Below are 18996 nucleotides of genomic sequence, written 5' to 3'. Positions count from 1 at the left end.
TCAAATAGTAGCATATTATGCAGCTGCTCTGTACTTTGCCTTTCTTCACTTAATGGTATTTCCTGGACAGCAGGGAATGACAGTGGCTTTGGGCAGGAGTTGTGGTCAGAGCTTCTGCTCACTCAGACTGATCTCTTGTAAACCTCCAGTGCTCTGACCAGTACCCCACTGCCAAGAGCCTTGTTTTTGAGGTTGGTGAGCTGGATGGCCACACCTCCTCAAGATGTGACCAGACAGGACTTAGAAGTCAGTATCCACAATCCACCTCATCTCCAACGACACTTGGCACTCCTGATATCACTCCTATCTGTGAAGGTGAAAATGATGACTTTTGAGGGTCAGCACTGTTTTCTGTAGCCTAAGACCAACACTTTCCAATTTTAAATTCCTCTCTGCCCGTACCGGTGTCACTGATAAAATGAGAAGCAAACTGTGCAAGAAACAAGAGGTCTTAGGAAGCAGAGGATCAGTCATCACCCAACTTAAATTTACTCAGAGAGCTAAACTTGAGTGTTTTTGTAAATTGCCGAGTAATCACAGAAATATTCAGGAGCCACTTCACTGTAAAGATTTTTTTCCCCCAATGCATGGTTAACATGGTACATCCAAAATTGCTATCTGAATCGTACCCCTGGAGTGTAGGATAGAAGAAGAGCATGGGAAGAAAAGTATTCTTCTGATTTTATATTCACGTCTGTAGTTTCCTGACCATTTAGACAGATGTGTGAATACAGATTAATAAATACATACATGGTTTGTTTGTGCAAGGTGGTTTGTGCTAACTAATCTTGGGAAGTCTTGTTGCATTTCTGTGTTACTAGTTATTTTTAAGCAGACATTCCATGGTTTTCAAGTTCTGACTTCCACATCAGAATGAATTGCCCTCACTCTGACAGCTTTGAAATATGCCTGCCCCTTCCTGCCCTGGCAGTCCCTTCTTGGATTTCAGGTGGTGTCACTGTAGAGATGAATTGGTCCCATCCTAGGGACATGACAAGGACGATTCCAGCTACATATGGTGCTGCACAAGCAGCAGAGAGCAGGACTGCTTGGCTCCCCTTCCTTGTTCAGAGCTGCCACCATTGTCACGGGCCCGACTTAGCATCAAGGCCAGATGGAGTGCCAGCACAGTCCTGGACTGGGCATGTGGTCTCGATTTCAGCCTAGTGGAAGTCGGAATAATTCCATTACTGGAGTCGCATCTCCTGGGCCGGGTGGTGGCCCCCGAGGGTTAGCATAATCACAGGGCAGGCTGGACAGCTGCTGCTCACCAGTCCTGCTGTGTCTCTGAGTTTCAGATTCAGTAAAAACCCTCTGATTAATATTAACTGACAGAAGGCCAGCCCCAGTGTTGTACGCAGTTACAAAAGAAATGCAAAATTCTTACCTTTAAATACGTACAGAGACTGGAAGTAGGTGAATAGAGAGCCCCTTTGGGGACCCATTTTAAAGATGCTGCTGTGCGTAATTAGTCTACCCATCCTTGGTCCAGGTGTGAAAGCAGGATGCTCTTATGCACAGCTTAAAGGTAACTCCTTTCCCACTATTTATTTGCTAAGTGAACCCTCTTCTCAAAACACCCACAAAGGGAAACTTCAGCTCATCCCCCTCCTTAAGTGCTCAAATTCCTAATGAACACAACCTGAATTCATATGCGCTTATGAGGTGTCTGTGGTTCTTGGGTGAGTGTCTCCTTTATATCCTGAAAGAAAGTGAGTCTGATTCCTTGGCCCGAGTCTGAGCTGCAATAAAATCCCTCCCGTTGTTCTCCCCGTGAAGTGTCCTGTGCCGCAGGGACGTAATTTGCTCTGAGCCTGCACTCATTTAACCGCCAGATGTGCAAATTGCCTGGAGTATTGTCGGTGACATTAACTTGTACTCACAGCCTCGAACATTTGTATTGACACCAAGCAGAGGGGCCAGAAGGCTCCTAAGCACTTTCCAAAATGTTGGCAGACTATCGTGTTGGCCTGTTTTCAGCAGGATCCTATGGAGAAGGGGAGAAGTTTTTCTGCTTAAGGGCACCGGTTCTTGGGTCACACTAGACTTGAGTTTGCTTCCTCGTCCAACCCCTTATCAGCTATCTGACCATGGGCAATTTACTTAACCTCTCTGATCCTCAGTAACTTCATCTGTAAAATGGAAAAATAATAACAACGTCTGTCTTAGAAAGTTGTGTGGGCTGATGAGACACATAGTGCATTTAAAGTGCTTATCATAGCATGATGTCCTATGCTAAGTGGTCACTGTTATTATTGGTGTTGTGGTTATTATTTCTGCTGCTCCTTTCATTTTCCCAACTCCTATCCTGACCTTCAGACTCCTTGCAATAAGGGCGTCCCTTCGTGAGTGACCGTTGCACATAACCCTAAGCCAGGCTTCCTCCTTTCCCTCGAAACTTTGTGTCTTTCCTCAGGACCTGGGAAACACAGGACTTAATGAATAAGAGGGCCTTGGCCTGTATGTGCTTCCCCTTCTGGCTTTGAGTGGTTTCTCCAGTTTTATTTCATTTCCGCAGAGTGTCTTTGCAAACGACCCGTGCTCTGTGTGCCTGGAAGAAATGTAGGTCAGGTGAGATGTTTGCAGTTTCTCACCTCGTGGTTTACCTTGCTGGAGGCCTCAACATAGTCACATAGTGTGGGACACTTGACAGCCATCCTCTGTGACGGTTTGCTCCTTAGGGCTCTTTTAAAGCACACACACACACACACACACACACAAACAGACACTCTTTCCCCCCTCCCCCGTTTTTTCTTTCATGGAGGCAATTAGCCTCAAGTTTTACTTGACCTGTGATCTTGAGTAAATTACCTAATCCTTGTAGGTCACAATTTCCTCTGCTGTAAAGTGGAAATAACCACAGAACAGGTCTCATTGGGTTGTTGTGAAGACTCAATGGCATGATGTGGCTCGTTCCCTAGGGTATGAGGGAGTGAGAAGTCCCCAGCAGCCAAGGTCCCACAGGGAGTGGCTTGCCCTGTGTGAAAGACTTCAAGGTTCAGCAAGGGGAGAACTGGGAAATCTGTGGAGACTAATTTGGTGTCTTCTCCAACCCAAGCTCAGACTCGTCTGGTGCCGATGATGGGAGAAAGGATGACTAGATGTGCCCTGAGAGAGCTCTGAGGGGAGTCTCTGAGAAAACCAAAGCTTCTGTGCCTTTGGAACAGATTTGTCCCTGTGAGAACCTAATATCTAAGTAATGTGTCTTTTTAGTCTGATGCTAATCAGATGCACCATCTGGTTCACTGTAAACTGCTTTAGGATCCACGTTGCTCATTTTTCTCAACTCCCAAATCAAACAGAAAGGGGGAGGAGGAGGGAAGGGAGAGAGAGACAGAGACACAGAGAGACAGACAGAGAGACAGAGAAACAGAGACAGGGAGGCAGAGACAGAGATCCGACAGAGATTGGAAACCCTTCCAATGCTTGTTTTCATCTAGTGGTTTTTTTGTTGGAAACTTTGTTGAGAGGCTGTTCTCTGAACACAAAGCATCCAGCTTTCCTATTATCAAAATACAGTTTCCTTCTTTCCCCTCTTCTTATCTGTTGCCCGCAGTAACTGGCGCTGCTGGAGCCTCAGTTCACAATGGGCTGGGCGGTTGTGAGGGAGGAGGGGCGTAGATAACTATGTCAATGCCATAGAGGTTTATCTTTTCTAATCATCACATGATTGCAGCATTGGGCAGGGAACAGAAATGTCCTCTCACTCGAGCACTTATTACTTTGCTTGGTGAACTTAGGTAACATCTCTGAGCCTCCAGGCTTCCACATCTGAAAAACGTGAGTAGGAATGTTGCTGTTAGAATATGGACTTTTGATTCAGGCAGCCCTTGTTTCTGATCCTGGCTTGGTCACTTACTAGCTGTGTTCCTTTGAACAAGTAACCTCTCTGAGCCTTGGTTTCTTTAGCTACAAAAATGTAAAACAACTAACAGAGTGCCTGACACAGTTGTTGCTTATTTAAAGGCATCTATTGTAGTTGTTGTATAACAATAATAACCAAATAATAGCCACAAGAATAATAATGACATCGATAGCATCTTAGAGAAACATATTTATTAAACGCCCACTATGTATTAGGTGGTATATAGGACATAAACATAAATTAAATTCTTACAACCCAATGACATAGCTGTTATTATCCCCTTTACATAGATGGGGAAATCAAGGCCTAGAAAGTCAAGTAACTTTCATCCCAATGAGACCAAATATTATGCAATGTATTAGAGTATTAGTGTATTGGGCTATGTGATGCTGGGGTAACAAACTGATTCCCAACTCTCAGCAGTTAAGAAACGTAAAGGTTTGTTTCTCTCTTGTGCAAAGTCTGATGAGGGTCGTGCGTCTCTTGTCCCTCTGAAGCTATTCCAGATGGTACCCATGGCCTCCCTACAGCAGGGAAGAGAGAGAGGGAGGAAGTACAGCCTCTCTCAACTACCTCAGCCTGAAAGTGACACCCACCAAGTCCATCCAGAGTCCACTGGCCAGAAGCCATCATAAGTTCCCAACCTAGCTGCGAGGAACATGGGAAGTGAAGGGACACACATGGAATATTTGATGAGCACTGTCCCTACCGCTCACAGGTGGTATTACAGCTGGATTTGGAACACAAGTTGTTGGAATAACAAAACCCATCTTCTTTCCACTACACCACGCTTTATTCTCAGAATGAATAAGAAGGAGAAGATAGTGTTTATTTTCTTGTTGGAAATGCCTCCTTCTCCATATCAGAAAAAGTGCCTCACTATTCCTCCTGAGGGATTTTTTTTCTTCTATCCTGCCTCCCTGCCCCTGTTCTAAATGCCAGGCAGCTCTCTGACAGCTGTGTTCAGGGACCTTTGCCAGGGCAGGTGATGGGACTCTTGATGCCAGGGGTTGCTATGTCACTGCAGCTTTTCAGAGCACAGCTTCCCAGCAAGCAGCGGTGTTAGCAGGCTGCCTGGGACTAGGGATGTCCACACGAGGCAGGGCACTGAGACTGTTCTGAAGGGAAAGACAGTAAGGGAACAAGTCGTTTTCCTCCCAGGACGTACTCTAGCCTTGTGGCTAGCTTCTCATCTCTCCTTGCACTGCACATGCCCTTTCACAATACTTTTCTTTGCAAATACTGTCTGGAGTACCTTCTACTGCCTCCCCGTTCCCTTCCCCCACCCCCAGAAACTAACCAGTAACTTCTACTTATCCCTTTAAAACCCAAACTAGACATCCTGTCTGCGGTGAGTCCTCCCTGATGTCAGGCACTTCAGCTCAGTCCCATTCAACGCTTCTTCAGGCCCTCCTGCGGGTCAGGGCCTGGGAGGTACTGGGGATCCAGCTGCGGCAAGTTTGCAGATTTCTGCACCACGCTCAACGTGTGAAGATGATGAAGCTTCTAGTATTTGTTTGTTTTTAATCTAATCTAATCCTTATGAGTTTCCACCTCACTTTATACTGTGGCAACTTAATATTTTCAATTAATGATATCTGGTGGCTTCAGATTTAACCAGTCTTTCTGATTCAAAATAATCCTCTCCCCATCTCCAAAATGGCATCTGGAACTGTGTCCCAGGGACCCAACGAAGAGAGAGAAGGAAGGCTCTGCTTTTGGATTTTCCCGCAATTTACCTAAAATGACTCTCTTTGAGACTTCAGCTCAAGAGGAGATGTTGTGGCACACATGTCTTGTGGCTTCAGGTCTCAACAGGTCTTCCCCTGTGTCACATCTTCTTCCTTTCTGAAGAAGTCTTTCCTGTCTCTTCCATGGGCTATAAAAGTGGAATGGCTATCAGGATGCCTGATTAATAGGGGAAGGGGTGACAGTGGAGAGTTCAATACATTCAAAATATTATCCTGGATTCACAAAGGGAATAAAACAAGGTATAGAACTCTGAGAGGGAGATTTTTCAAACCCCAAGTGCACCTGGGGAGTTTGTTAAAGTTGCAGCATCCTGGACCCTACCCCAAAGATTCTGACGCTGTACATCTGGGGAGGGAGCCTGTGATGTGCACGGTATCAACACTGCAAGAGATTCTGAAGCAGGTGACCCCTGGAGTGACCCCTCTCTAGTTGGAAGCACAGCTCCTAGAGCCTGAGTGGGGGAAAGGATAGCAGTGTGGGCAGAGAGAAGGGGCTCCCACAGCGCATAGCACAAACCTGCATCGTGGTGCCTGACATTTCATTCTTTCATTTGTCTCTTTATGTTACTGTCCATGTTGATGGAGTGAACTCCTTATGGAGAGGGATATATTTTCTTTCTTTATGTGCCAGTCTGCTTAAGGTCTTACTGATATCACCTCTCAGAAACTACTCTGTGGATTTTGGCAGTAAAATACACCATTATTCAATATCCAGTGTCCCTTAAAAAAGGAAAAGGAAAGAAAGGACCTCAGTTGTACAGAACTGGAGTTATCGTAGTACTTGATTCACAATACACCTCGTCATTGGTCCACACAAGGGCCTGCTTTTATTTGTTTATATCTTCAGTTAGTCATTTTTAATAAGTTAAACATCCAAGCACGCATCACTTGAAACAAAAACTAGAAACTTAACAATCAGCTACGTGTAACCACATGGCTCTCTCTTTCCTCACCTCAGGTAACCGCATTCTTGAATCTTTGGTTAATCATTCTGCTGTTATCCTTTTTATACAGTTTTATCGCATCTGTATATATTCCTAGTGTTTTGGTTATTTTAACTTTATAGAAATGATGCTGAACTATGAATAATTTGGGAGGACTTTTTTTTCACTTAATATTATACTAAGATTTATTCATATTACAGGTTGCCAGAGTTCATTGTTTTGACAACTGTAGAAAATTCCATTGTGTAAATAAACCATAGTTTATTCACTCTTTCTTTTAATTTTAGGCATCTGGGTTGTTTCAGCTTTTTCCTATTGTAAGCATTGCTACTAAGAACATTCTTGTACATGTCTCTTGTTGGAAATATTCAAGAGTCTCTTTGGGGCACATGACTACGAGTAGATTTGCTTTGTTATGGGGCTCTGAATGCTTAACTTTAGGAGATAGTGCTAAACTGTTTTGCAAGGGTGGTTGCACTAATTTACATTCTCACCGGTAATGCATGAGAGATCCTCTCGACCCACATTCTCTTCAACTCTGGATATTGTCCCACTTCTTAACTTTTGCCAAAAAATGAGTGTACAATATGTCATCACTGTCTTGATTTGCATTTTCTTGATCGCCAATGATGCTGAAAATCTTTTCTTATGTTTCTTTGCCACTTGTGTTTCGTGTCTGTGATATGTCTGTCCTTGTCTTTTCTCCATTTTTCTGTTGGGTTGGTTTTATTTCTCTTATTGCTTTACGGGATATTTTATGTATTCTTCATACTCATTTCTTGCTGATTTTATTATTATGAATATCTTCTCCCTACTTATATCTTGTCTTTTCATTTTACTTAAGATGTGCTTTTTCAAACAGAAGTTCTTACTTTTAATACAATCAAATTTATCAATCATTTTAATAGTCACATCTTTTTGTATCTTGTTTACGAAATCTTTCTCAATCACAGTCTAAAAGATATTATTTACATTTTTACTAAGCATTTTGTAATTTTATTTTTGATACACAAGTCCTTAATCAATTTATAGAGCTTATGTTTTCTATATGGTGGGAGGTACGAATCTGATTCTGTCTTTTTTGCCTTTTGGCCATACATTGTTCCCCAGTTCAAGTGTTGAGCAGTCTCTCCTTTCTCCATACCAGTGTCATTTGCATTTCCAAGATATTAATCTTCCCCGGGGGTGGGATTTCTGGAACTTGGATTTAATCCCTGGTCCACATGTGCAGTTCCTCTGTGCTATTGCTAGTTGACAGTGGAAGGGTCAGAAGGCTCAGGAAAAGAAGACAGCCTCTCTTTCCCAAGGCAAGCCCAAAATCAGGCTCCTGTGTTCTGTTAGCATCCTGGAATTATGTGCCCAGACGTAGCACTTCCCCAGCCTTGGACCCTCTCAGTTAGGAAAGAAATTAGATTGTTTATTTGAATGATCATTATTCTTACAGCAAAAAACTGCTTGAGACCACAGGGCAACCTTCTTGTAGTTTCTTTATGTATCTGATCAAAAAAGCGCAGAACTGAGAGTAGATAGACCTGAATAATAGCAACAGCAATAATATTAGCAGTGGCAATCACAGCTGATGTTTACTGAGTGCTTATTATGCACCAGGAGCTGTGCTAAACACCTTGTCTCTTTTACTGCACAGCTGTGTGACCTTGGGCAAGTCACTCAACCTCTGCAAAACAACTAAAAACTTGTGAGATTGAACAAGATTTTCCAGAACTCTACCAACAATGAAAATCTGTCATTTTAAAAAATCATCCTTTGATTCACAATGATAATTTTGCTGAATCTTTCCAACACCATTTCATGACTAAAAACCCCTCCTCCCATATATTTCCCCCACTGCTTCTAAATGTCTTGCCTGAGCTGCGGACAAGGAAGGAGGACATTTTATGGAAGGTTAAACAGCTGAAGGGAAATTACATGATGCCCTCAAAATCACACAGCCAGACTCAGAACCCTGGAAAAGGTAAAAAGATTTACATGCTGGAGCCAGTTTATTTTCTTCAAGAAAGAGCTATTGAATTTTGAGGACCTGAGTTTTTTCTCATCAGAGCATTTGGAGGTCTTCAGATAGGGGTTTTCTTCTCCCACCCACAGTGTCACAAAGCCACCTCCAGTTCCAAAACGTCCCTTTTACACTTGGAGATCTGGAAGGGGCTGTCCCCACATCCCTTCCCCTTTCAGTGTGACTGATTGCAGAATTTAATCTCAGAAAGAAACCTTCAAATCCAGAGTCAGAGAAGACGGTGATGTAATGTGTGCGGAACAAATCCAAGAGAAATGTATTAAAGTGTCCCTTTTTTTTTGGCTGAAGTGAAAAAAAAAATTGGCATACCATCAAAGAAAAGAATCCCTCTTGAACCTTCAAAAATAGTTAGAATAGCAGCTTTTAATGACATTATGAAGTACCACCTAATTGGGGAGGAATCCCAGATCATATTTTTAATAGCAATTCAAATCAACTCTTCTGCAGTTTTTAAAAAAACTTTACCTCATTAAAACAAGAGAACAGCAAAATTGGGCCATTCTTATACCTTTCAATCCATATTCCATGGGATTCTTTTCCAATTATGGACTGATTCTTTGTATAAGTGGAAACACACATAATGAGGGAGTTTATATAAATCTTTAAAAGTTTATATGTTTACTTCAACACTTTTCGTTTTTTTAATTGTGAAATTACAGTCATGGATGGTTTGAATTACAATGAGGCAGGTTTTAGAATGTTCTGAGACTTTTATGTTGACCTAAGTTTGATTTTTCTTATTTTTCCCTCCAATATCTTCCTAGAATAGAAGGAAGTTTCCTTAAGACCATGATACAGTTGAATTGAAAACCAGCCACAGATTCACTTCAATTCAAGTAATATTTATTGGAAATGTTACTATTAATGAAATATAAAAATGTAACAGGACTATGATATGAGGTACATGAAAGAGAGAGTAATAAATAGTTTTATGTTCACCATTTATTTAACCACTATTTTGTGCCAGCTGCTATGCTAAGCTTTTCCATGCCTTATCCCATTCCATTATCATGACATCCCTGTAAAGTGTGGGTTTTAATATCCCCATTTTACAGGTGAGTAAAGAGGGTTAGAGAGGTTGAGAAACTTGCCAGCAGTCACAGACCAAGTGGCGTGGCAGGGCCGGAATTCCAGTTGGGGTCTGTCTGAACTGCTGTGCAATGTGGCATCTGGAACAGAAGGGTTTCTGGCCCCCCAGGGAGCTTACAGTTGGGAGAGAAAAGGTTTACCTTAAAGGTCTTCAAACTTGAGCCCACATTACTATTTCTAACGTCATAGAAATGAAGGTGCAGGGTTATAGTTACTATGCCATTTAATAAAATAACTTTATCAAATATATGTATTTTAATGTCATCTTCAGTTATGTTTTTTACAGCAGATTTCCCACTTGCCTATTAAACATGTGAGAACTTTCTTCCCTTCACAAGGAAATGTGATTACTTTCATTTTTTCCTAAAACATAGTGCCATTTGGTCAGTCATTCAGTTCCCCATCTTGGGCAGAGACAAGTATACAGAGAAAGATTTCTCTACAATTCTACTACTGAGGAAACAAGAGTGGAAATGATCAACTGACATTCAGCTCAGGGTGGGGAGTGATAGAGAGTGGTGAGGACTTGGGCAGAGTCCATGTCATGGGTATACAGGATGGCTATGAATCAGTGCCGACAGATTATTACCATGTCAATATGTGGGCTCAATGCCACCTGATCTTAGCCCCCCAATTTTTTTGGTGAGGAAGATTGGCCCTGAGCTAACATCCCTTGCCAATCCTCTTCTTTTTGCTTGAAGAAGATTGTTGCTGAGCTAACATCTGTGCCCATCTTCCTTTACTTTATGTGAGATGCTGCCACAGCTGTCTGCACCCGGGATTCGAACCCACAGACCCTGGGCCGCCAAAGCGGAGTGCACAAACTTGACCCCTACCCCATGGGGCCAGCCCCTTACTCCCCCCTCCCCTTTTTTGGGAAAGAAGTCCCCCAAATGGGTTTTTAGGTGAAACTTGCTGATATATTTTTTAAACGATATGCAGGCTAAATAAAACCTATATATGGATCCAGGACAGCAGCCTCTGGTATAAGTTTATAATTTATAATATTTAAAATAATTTACAGGATTTTAATAAATTTATTATAAATTTATAGGGTTATTTGCAAATAACCCTATAAAAATAACTGTTATCAGAATCTAGTGAGAAGAGTGCTTTTAGAATGTTGGAGACAGGCTTATGGAGGATGCGGGGTGCCAGCTGAGCATCAAAGGATGGTGAGTGTGAGGTAGGCCCTCTCTGGAGAGCAGTCTCTGGGGAGACCCTGTCGTGTCAGGGCTGGAGCACCAAGTCACTGCAGACTGCTTCCTTTCAAGCCTCAAGAGAACTCGGGGTTCATCCTTGCCTGACATGTTCCCTTCCTATGGGGGTCTCAGATCACACCAGAAGCTCTGTCAGGCATACTCCCGGGAATGCTGGTCCAGTGTTAGAAAAATGACATTTATTGTTTATAGAAATTAGTATTATCAAAATATTGTGTTTTTGAGGAGCATTTGGGAATGAATAAAAGCACCTATGATCTCACGATTTTGAGGTAGCCATTGTTTCTTCTTCCTCTCTTTTGTATCATATGTTTTTTTCATAATCTGGGTAATGTTTTTCCAGGTTTGTAATCTGCTTCTTTCACTGCCAATTATTGGGGAAAATTTTCCCCCGCCATTTTTAAGGACTTCATAGGACTCTATTGCATAGATGGGTGATAATTTATTTCACTATTTTCCTATTTAGGGACATTTGGGTTCATTTAATCTTATGCTAGAAAAACATTGGGATTTATTGTCTTAATAGACAAATCTGTGCTCATTATTTCTTCACTGTTGGGCATGAACCCCACCCAGCTTTCCAGTGCTTGTCGAGGATTTTTGACTCTCCCTTCTTCCTCCCCTTTACACGCGCACACACACACACTCACACACATACTCACACATAGGATTTTGGTTCCTCCTATGCGATAGACTCAGCATAAAGCAGACCATATTGTTCTCTCCTGAAGAGCTGGAGTGGCATGATCCAATTTGGAAGTGACATGTTTTCAGAACTCCACTGTTGTCCTAGATGGTAGGGGGTGTGTCTGTGTGTGGACATTCTCTGCAATACCAGGCACTTAAATGCAACCACACTGAGAGCCCTTATTAGCCCTGGGCAGCCAAAGTGGATTTGCTGAGTGACACCCTCCAGGTTGGAGTAACTGCCCAAGTGGAACCAGACACCAGAGCAAAGGGGGAAGCCAATTATCCAAAGGCAAATGATGTTCTAATCATGGCTTCAGCTAAAGAGGGTAAAATTATTTGAGGAGAGACATCCCATTTCTGAAGTAGGCACAGCACAGGACAGTTGTTCAGAACAAGGGCTAGGATCAGGTCCTGATTTTACTGCCTTAACCATGACCCTTCACCTCTAGGAGCATCTGATTCCTCATCTGTCAAAGGCAAACAATATAGGATGCTTACCTCATTGGTTTATTGTGAGCGTTAACTGGGGTGATGGCTATGAGAGGTGCAGTGGAGTCTAGTACTTGTAAGGGTTCATAAATGGAGCGTCGTCATCATCATCAGTAACTATTATTAGTATTACTGTTATTTGTAATGATCTGATAGTGGAACAGACTGTGGAACTGGAAGTCTGCAGTTTTCTATTTATTCCAACTTAGAAGCGAAGGAAACTCTAAGTTTTATTTTCCTTGTCTCTCAAATGTGAAGCTTGGGTTAGGGGTCATGTCAGGTTGCTTTCACTTTGAGGTTTGCGGACGTCTGCATGTTGAGCACTGTGTCATTCCCTCCACGGAGCCTTACATCAACCTGCTCTGACCTCCTTGTTTTGCAGGGGCTGAAGCTGAGACTTAGACAGGAGGCTGGGGTTGGACCCCAGACTCCTAACATCCATACTAAACTGAACTGTCTGCGTGTCCCAGGTGTTCAGTGTAGTGACTGGTCATATACTTGTGCTCATACATATTTGTGGGCTGCACTCAAGGCTTTTGAATGACTTGGGTAGTGATGAAGCTCAGGGCTGTGCTCACACTGCACCCTTCTTTCTTTTACTCAATACCCCCAAAATTGTGGGCACAAAAATCCAGAAGGAGACTCCTGTCATCCTTTGGGGGCAGCTCCTAATACCTCAGCTCTATTGAACATAAATGAGACTGATAAACACTTGCTCTTCTTGGCTGGTAGGTTATTTTGAGTTACCTGAAGGACTGTGTCTGTGTGTGTGCATTAAAGAATTTAGCATGCTGGGTAGATCAAATGTCTGAGCTGGAAGGACGTTAATAACCATCTGCCCAGAGATGGTCAAACTCGGCAATTGAGAGAACCTCTGAAGAGGTTTCTCCCTTGCATGGGTAGTGAGCCGGCCCTCCTCCCTCTGCTTCTACCAGAGTGCCACTCTTTCCCTTTGCCCATCCTCTCTCCCTCTTTCTACATCCAAGACAATTTGGTTTAAACAAAAAATTCTAGGTCTAAAGAAATGTCTGAAAAATTGATCTGAGTCTGATGAGGGATGTTGATGGGGGAGGCTGTGCTTGTGTGGGGGCAGGAGGTACATGGGAATTCTCTGTACTTTCTGTTCAATTTTGCTGTGAACTTAAAACTGCTCCAAAAAATAAAGTCTGTTTTAAAAATGTTAAAAATCCAGTGAACGCACATGCACACAAACAAAACACAAATTGATCTGTCCCTCCCTCCATCCCTTTTGCAGAGAAGGGGGAAAAGGCCCTGAGAGACTAAATGTCTCCTCCAAGGCCAGTTAGTTGCCCACACGCCAGCCGTCATCATTGGAAATGTGACACAATGTGGCAGGGTCCTCTTTTTTTCTGGTTCAGGAGCGCATGTCAGTGCCTTAGGGAGGTGATGAGGGAATGCATTTTCATTGCCCATGCCTGTGGTGGGGCCAGTGGTAGGGGGACGTCTCTGTCTTTGCTGGCTCTCAGGTATCACTGTCCCTGCAACAAACTGTGTGCGCCTGTGGTGATGATTTCCTAGGGTCGCCTCGGGAGGCACTCAAAAATGATATGTGGTGGTTCAGGCCTGCCCTGTGCCTACCCCACTGCCCACTAGCTCCCAGCTGTGCGAGTCTAACCACCTCCCTGTCTGTGTCTCTGACTCTCTGACTCTATGTCTCTCTGTCTTGTCTCTGTCATTGCTGGGTCTCCCACCCCACCCCCACATCTTCCCTGTGCAGCCCCTTCTTTAAATCTGCTGCCTTCACCCCGGTCCTGGAGAAAGTCCGCCTTGCCCCTTGTCCTCTTCTTCAGCCTGCTTCAGGCAGCCCATCCTCTCCACTTCCAGGACGTGGGACAGGGGTAGCGACTGATGGTAGGTGCCACAGAGAGAGTGTGGGCTGTAGGAATTCATCCCATGTCATTTTCCCTCCCGGAGAGAGCTACAACCAATTTTCTTTCTGGGTCATCCAAGGTGGGCATCGTTTTTTCTCAGACAGCACAGTCTGATCTCTTTTGGGGGAAGCGTATTTCCCCTAGTGGCGAAGTCCTCCATCCTTTCAGATGAGCCAACCCTGCTGTTACTGTGCTAAGAAGCACTTGGCTGTTTCCCTACCAGCTTGAGCCCAGTTGCCCTGAGTTGCTGCTCTGCTCTGGCTGCAGCTGGTTCTGTTACTCAGGAGGGACAGGTCGAGTCTGATTCGATTTTTAAATTTTAAGCACCACCCCTACGAGTAATTAAAATATGTTTTTGTTGGGGCTGGCCCCGTGGCCGAGTGGTTAAGTTCGCGCGCTCCGCTGCAGGCGGCCCAGTGTTTCGTTAGTTCGAATCCTGGGCGCGGACATGGCACTGCTCATCAGACCACGCTGAGGCAGTGTCCCACATGCCACAACTAGAAGAACCCACAACGAAGAATACACAACTATGTACCGGGGGGCTTTGGGGAGAAAAAGGAAAAAATAAAATCTTAAAAAAAAAAAATATGTTTTTGTTTTTTAAAAAAATGTGTGTTGGGTCATTTTAATACACCTTCCCCTCGTGAAATCTTTGCGGGCTCCCAAAATGCATGGGCCTCTTATGCTTGAAGCTTCTGGCAACGTGGAGGGTTCCTGCCGGTTCACATGTGGTTTATCGTAAGTCAGATAAACACAAGGAGAATCCACATATTCTGCACCTGCGGAGGCTCTCCTCCTTCTGACGTTCCTCAGAGGTTTTCCTTGTCTTTGTACAACACTGCCTTCTTCAGTTCAGGGCAAGAGTGTTTTCTCTGTGTTCCAAATAATTGGCACTGAGTAGGTGCTCAATAAGTGTTTAAAGGCTGAAGGAACAATTGCCTTAACTGAAGGAAGGTAACATAGTCTATTGGAAAAAACACTGTCCTGAGAGTTATAAGCTACTAACAAGCTGTGTGACCTTGGACAAACCACTTAGCCTCTCTGGGCTCCATTCCTCATGTGTATCATCAGAGATGGAGCGCTGAGATCCTGTCCATCTCTGATAGTCAGTGAGTCTATACTGCTGGAACAGCATGGAAAAAGAGGCAGCAACTTCAAGTATGATTAAAACTGCTTGAAAAGCCTTTTTTTATCCTATGGTTTCATGAGCACTAGTGTCAGCCTGACATGAAAGACACAGAAGGAGTCATAGTGTTCAGATCTATCGTGGGCAGTGTGTTGTCCACCAGGCCATAGCTGAATCCATGGTGTGTCGTTGAGATGTTTGTCAGGACTGGGTCTGTGTTTCCTGGCGTAGGGGACCTGGGGTTCCACCAGTCTTCTGAGTCTTTGGAGAGGGGGCAGCAGTCATGAAAACAGAGCCCGACTTACAGGTGGATTTTTCTCTCCATGCAAATATTTCTGTGGGTTTCAAAAAATTGCTTTTCATCAGGCTTGCCCCTGCCAGTGTCCCAGATTTGCCAGAACTCGTGTGTGCAGCGAGATGCTTGATTTGGTTTGGTGTGGTTGATGGGGATTCTGGGCTCCCCTCTGGTTGCAGTGGAAGGTTTTAAAATCAATTACAGTCCAGGTAGCACGAGGTTCACTACAGCGCTCTGCTGTCTGAGGCCTGTGCCAAGAAATCAAGGAGGTCCCGGTGACTGCTCAGGAAAATTTGTGGTGTTTCAGGGACCTACAGCAAGTTACCAGTCTTGATAGATGGGGACCAGTCTGCCAACAGCTGCATGGCTTGTACTGTGGTTCAGCAGGAAAAGGAGAAAATAATTCTCTGAGCATAAGATGTGTTGTTCTTTCTTCCTAGTTCATCAAGCGATCTTGGTCATATATATCAAGAGACAGACCCTGGAGTTTGTGGGGTGGAGTGGGATAGATGGTTTTCTTGCTCTTGTTCATGGAAAGAGAGCAACTCTGACATCCAGGCTCCCTCCTCATGGCCAGGCTTCTTGTAGCTTTTTGCTCCGGAGGCCTAAATCTGACTAGCTATTCCTTTCTCCCTCTCTTGCCAACCTAGGGGAGAACACTGGGCAGCTCTCCAGTTTCTTTTTCCTGGTCTGTCCTGGGAAATGGCGACGTCCTCAGAATGCACTGCGGCATGGCTGCAGCTCTCCAGGCGCTTCTTCCTATGCCTGAGGGTCAGAAATGAGGGGCTCAGAGGGAAGGAGTACAGCCTTGGAGCAAATTCAGTTCATTCAACAGCTACTCGGGGCTCCAGTCCTCAGCTGTACTCCAGTTTTGTCTGCCCACATTTGCCTAGAGGAGTTCATCTGTTCTGGTGGCTCAGTGCCATCTCAATGCTCAAAACCCCCATCTCAATCTTTAGTCTTTGCTTTTGCCTCAAGACCCTTATCTTTAACTGCCTCTCAGACGTCTCAAATTCCATACAGGATAGACGGGGCTACATTTTTAATGAAGAGAGGCAACACTTAGAACAGGCTTTCCAATTCAATAAATATTTATTGATCCTCCGCTATAAACAAAGCATTGAGTAGCCATTTAGAAAATACAAAGTTGGCGAAAATATAGTGACATTCTCAAGGAGCTTGCCTTCATTTGAAAAATGAGGCACTCTTTTATTAAAATGCGGGATGACTCTTCTACAGTAGAGATATAGGCAAAGTGCCATGGGACTTCAGAGGAGAGCTAGATGATTTTAAAGTCTTTCTTGTTGTTTACTACATCTAAGCAAGAAATACCAGAGATCTTCGGAGCTGTGAGTGATCAGCCTTTCTCAATTTATTAAACTAGATTTTGGTAATTTCCGTTTTGTTTCCCATTATCTTGACTTTGTCCCCAAATGTATAAAGAGAGTTTCTTGGATGATCTCCTTACCAAAGGCTTTTTGAGTTCCAGAGAGACACTATGGCATTTATTTATTCATTTTTGTTTCATAATCTCTGAGTTGTATCCACCAGTGACTTTGCAAAAGTCATGCTACGTCTTTGGTTCTCAGTTTCTTCACCTGTAAAATGGGGATAATAATGGGGTTGACGTGAATGTTAAGTGAAATAATGCTTAACATGGTCCCTGGATGGTAAAGAATGCTCCATAAGTGGTAGCTTAGAATTAATATAGGAATAATTATTATTTTCATAAATTATTCATTTATAATTATTGCATTGATTTTCATTATCATCAGTTCAGAGTTGGAACCAATGTAGAGCATTAAAAATAAAACGTTGTTTAAATTGACTTTCTCAGAATATCAAGACAGGAAAAACAACTGTGTGAGAAAGAGGATATACCTACATACTACTATAATTAGAAGAATTACTTTTTGTAATTTCTTATAGAAATCTTCTAAAGCAGGTTGTTGTTAAGCAAGGAGAAACTTGCTTAACTATGTTGGATCTTGCAAATGAGCAAGCTTACAGTTACTTAGCTGGTTTTTAACTACTGATCTGTTTTTTTTTCTCCCTCAGTCTACTTTTCTCATAGGAAGGGGGAGGTAAAACCGGTGGTTAGAATCAGCAGCCTCTGTTACTCACCTGGCATAAACTACCTCTTGACTCAGGCAAGTGATCAGGGGATGGTTTGTAAGCCCAATTTAAAGGCAGCGCTTTGCCCACGGGTTTCCAAAGCTGAGGGAGGTATGGGCATATATCCTGAACAGTCAGCTTCTGTTGCGCCTGGATTCCAGTCGATTTTATTGATTTTTTTCAACACAACAGTTTCAAAAGTCTCTTTTGCCCCAAAGTAGCTGATCTTTTCAAATCTTTGCTGTTTCCTCCTGGTGAGACTTTCAGATAGCAGGGTAAATGCAATTAACAACTACATACTTTAGGTGATGAGATTCTAGAACATGTTTAAAGGTTTCATAAAGCACAGTCACGTAGAGTTGAGCAACTCCTTGGAGAGACTGCCTAATCCAACCTCCTCTTTTTATAGCCAAGGAGACTGGTCTGAAGAGTGGACATGACCTGCCCAAGGTCACACCATGAGTTAGTGGAAGAGATAGGAAGCCAGGAACTGCTATTTTGATTTCTTCTTTTCACTTGTGTTTCTCAAAGTGTGGATTTGTACCACCATATGCAAAATTATTTTCCTTGGCATGAAGATAATTTTACGTATGATGCACAGATAAAGTACTGTATCACAGGAGCAGGAGATATTCATTGTCTTTCCATCTTTCTGATTATGGCAAGCATTGTGTACTTTTGCTATTTTGTCTTTAATCTTTCTTCACTAATCTCCTTTGATAAGAAGGAGGGAGCAGACCTCAGGCGTAAGCTCCTCTTAGAGTTTCATAAAATTGTTTTGCTTTCATAGTATTGATTGTTACACTTACCTTCCATCTATGGCAAGGGATACTGGTTTTCCACTTAAAGTAGCAAATTTTTCTTTCAAAATAAATGTAAGCAGATTAGCATGAATCTACACTATGAAAAAATATTAAATAAATAATAGGGCAGGGTGTAAATTATGAGGAGTACCTGGTGGGTTTCATATTGGCAAAAATAATGGTTAACTGAAGCTAGGAAAATATTTGATTCTGCCTGTAGAATGCTCTGAGCCCTTTGAGGATAGATGTGGCTGAATCCTAGTTTCCTTTACTTCATGTCATGTCTTTCTTATGTAGCAGCTGGAAAAACAATCATTAGATCTAAAAGGAGAACATGAAACTACCCATATGCCAGAAATGAACTCAGATATGTTGACAATCTCATTACTGATAGCTTCCCTACAAGCCAAAAAGTTGGATTGGTAGCCAATTTAGTTTCAGTATGTAGGTATATTTGTGTATATTTTAAATTATACACTGTGTGCTATTGCATTGGTTGAAAACAGAAACTGATTTTATCTTTCAATGATGCTCTATTTTAAGATTCTGTTTTAGACTTCATTCTTGTCTTGCTTTCCCCTTCTAGTAAGATCTTTAATTTCTGATTATCTTGTTGTTCAATGAGAGCATGCGAATGGGAGAAAAAGGTGGCAAAATGCAATTTATCAAACATTTTTGCACTATT

The 18996-nt window shown here is 42.9% G+C and overlaps 1 protein-coding gene across 1 annotated transcript in view; it reads left to right on the top strand.

Annotated features, from left to right (window-relative positions):
• DOCK2 (dedicator of cytokinesis 2) overlaps window positions 1-18996 on the top strand; it is a 406061-nt gene that overhangs the window by 113572 nt on the left and 273493 nt on the right. The gene's annotated exons all lie outside the window — the stretch shown is intronic.

Source organism: Equus asinus, chromosome 9, assembly GCF_041296235.1.
Source record: "Equus asinus isolate D_3611 breed Donkey chromosome 9, EquAss-T2T_v2, whole genome shotgun sequence".
In the NCBI taxonomy this organism is placed as follows: Eukaryota; Metazoa; Chordata; class Mammalia; order Perissodactyla; family Equidae; genus Equus; species Equus asinus.
The sequence above is the reverse complement of the archived record's forward strand: the minus strand, read 5'-3'. Positions and strand labels throughout refer to the sequence as shown.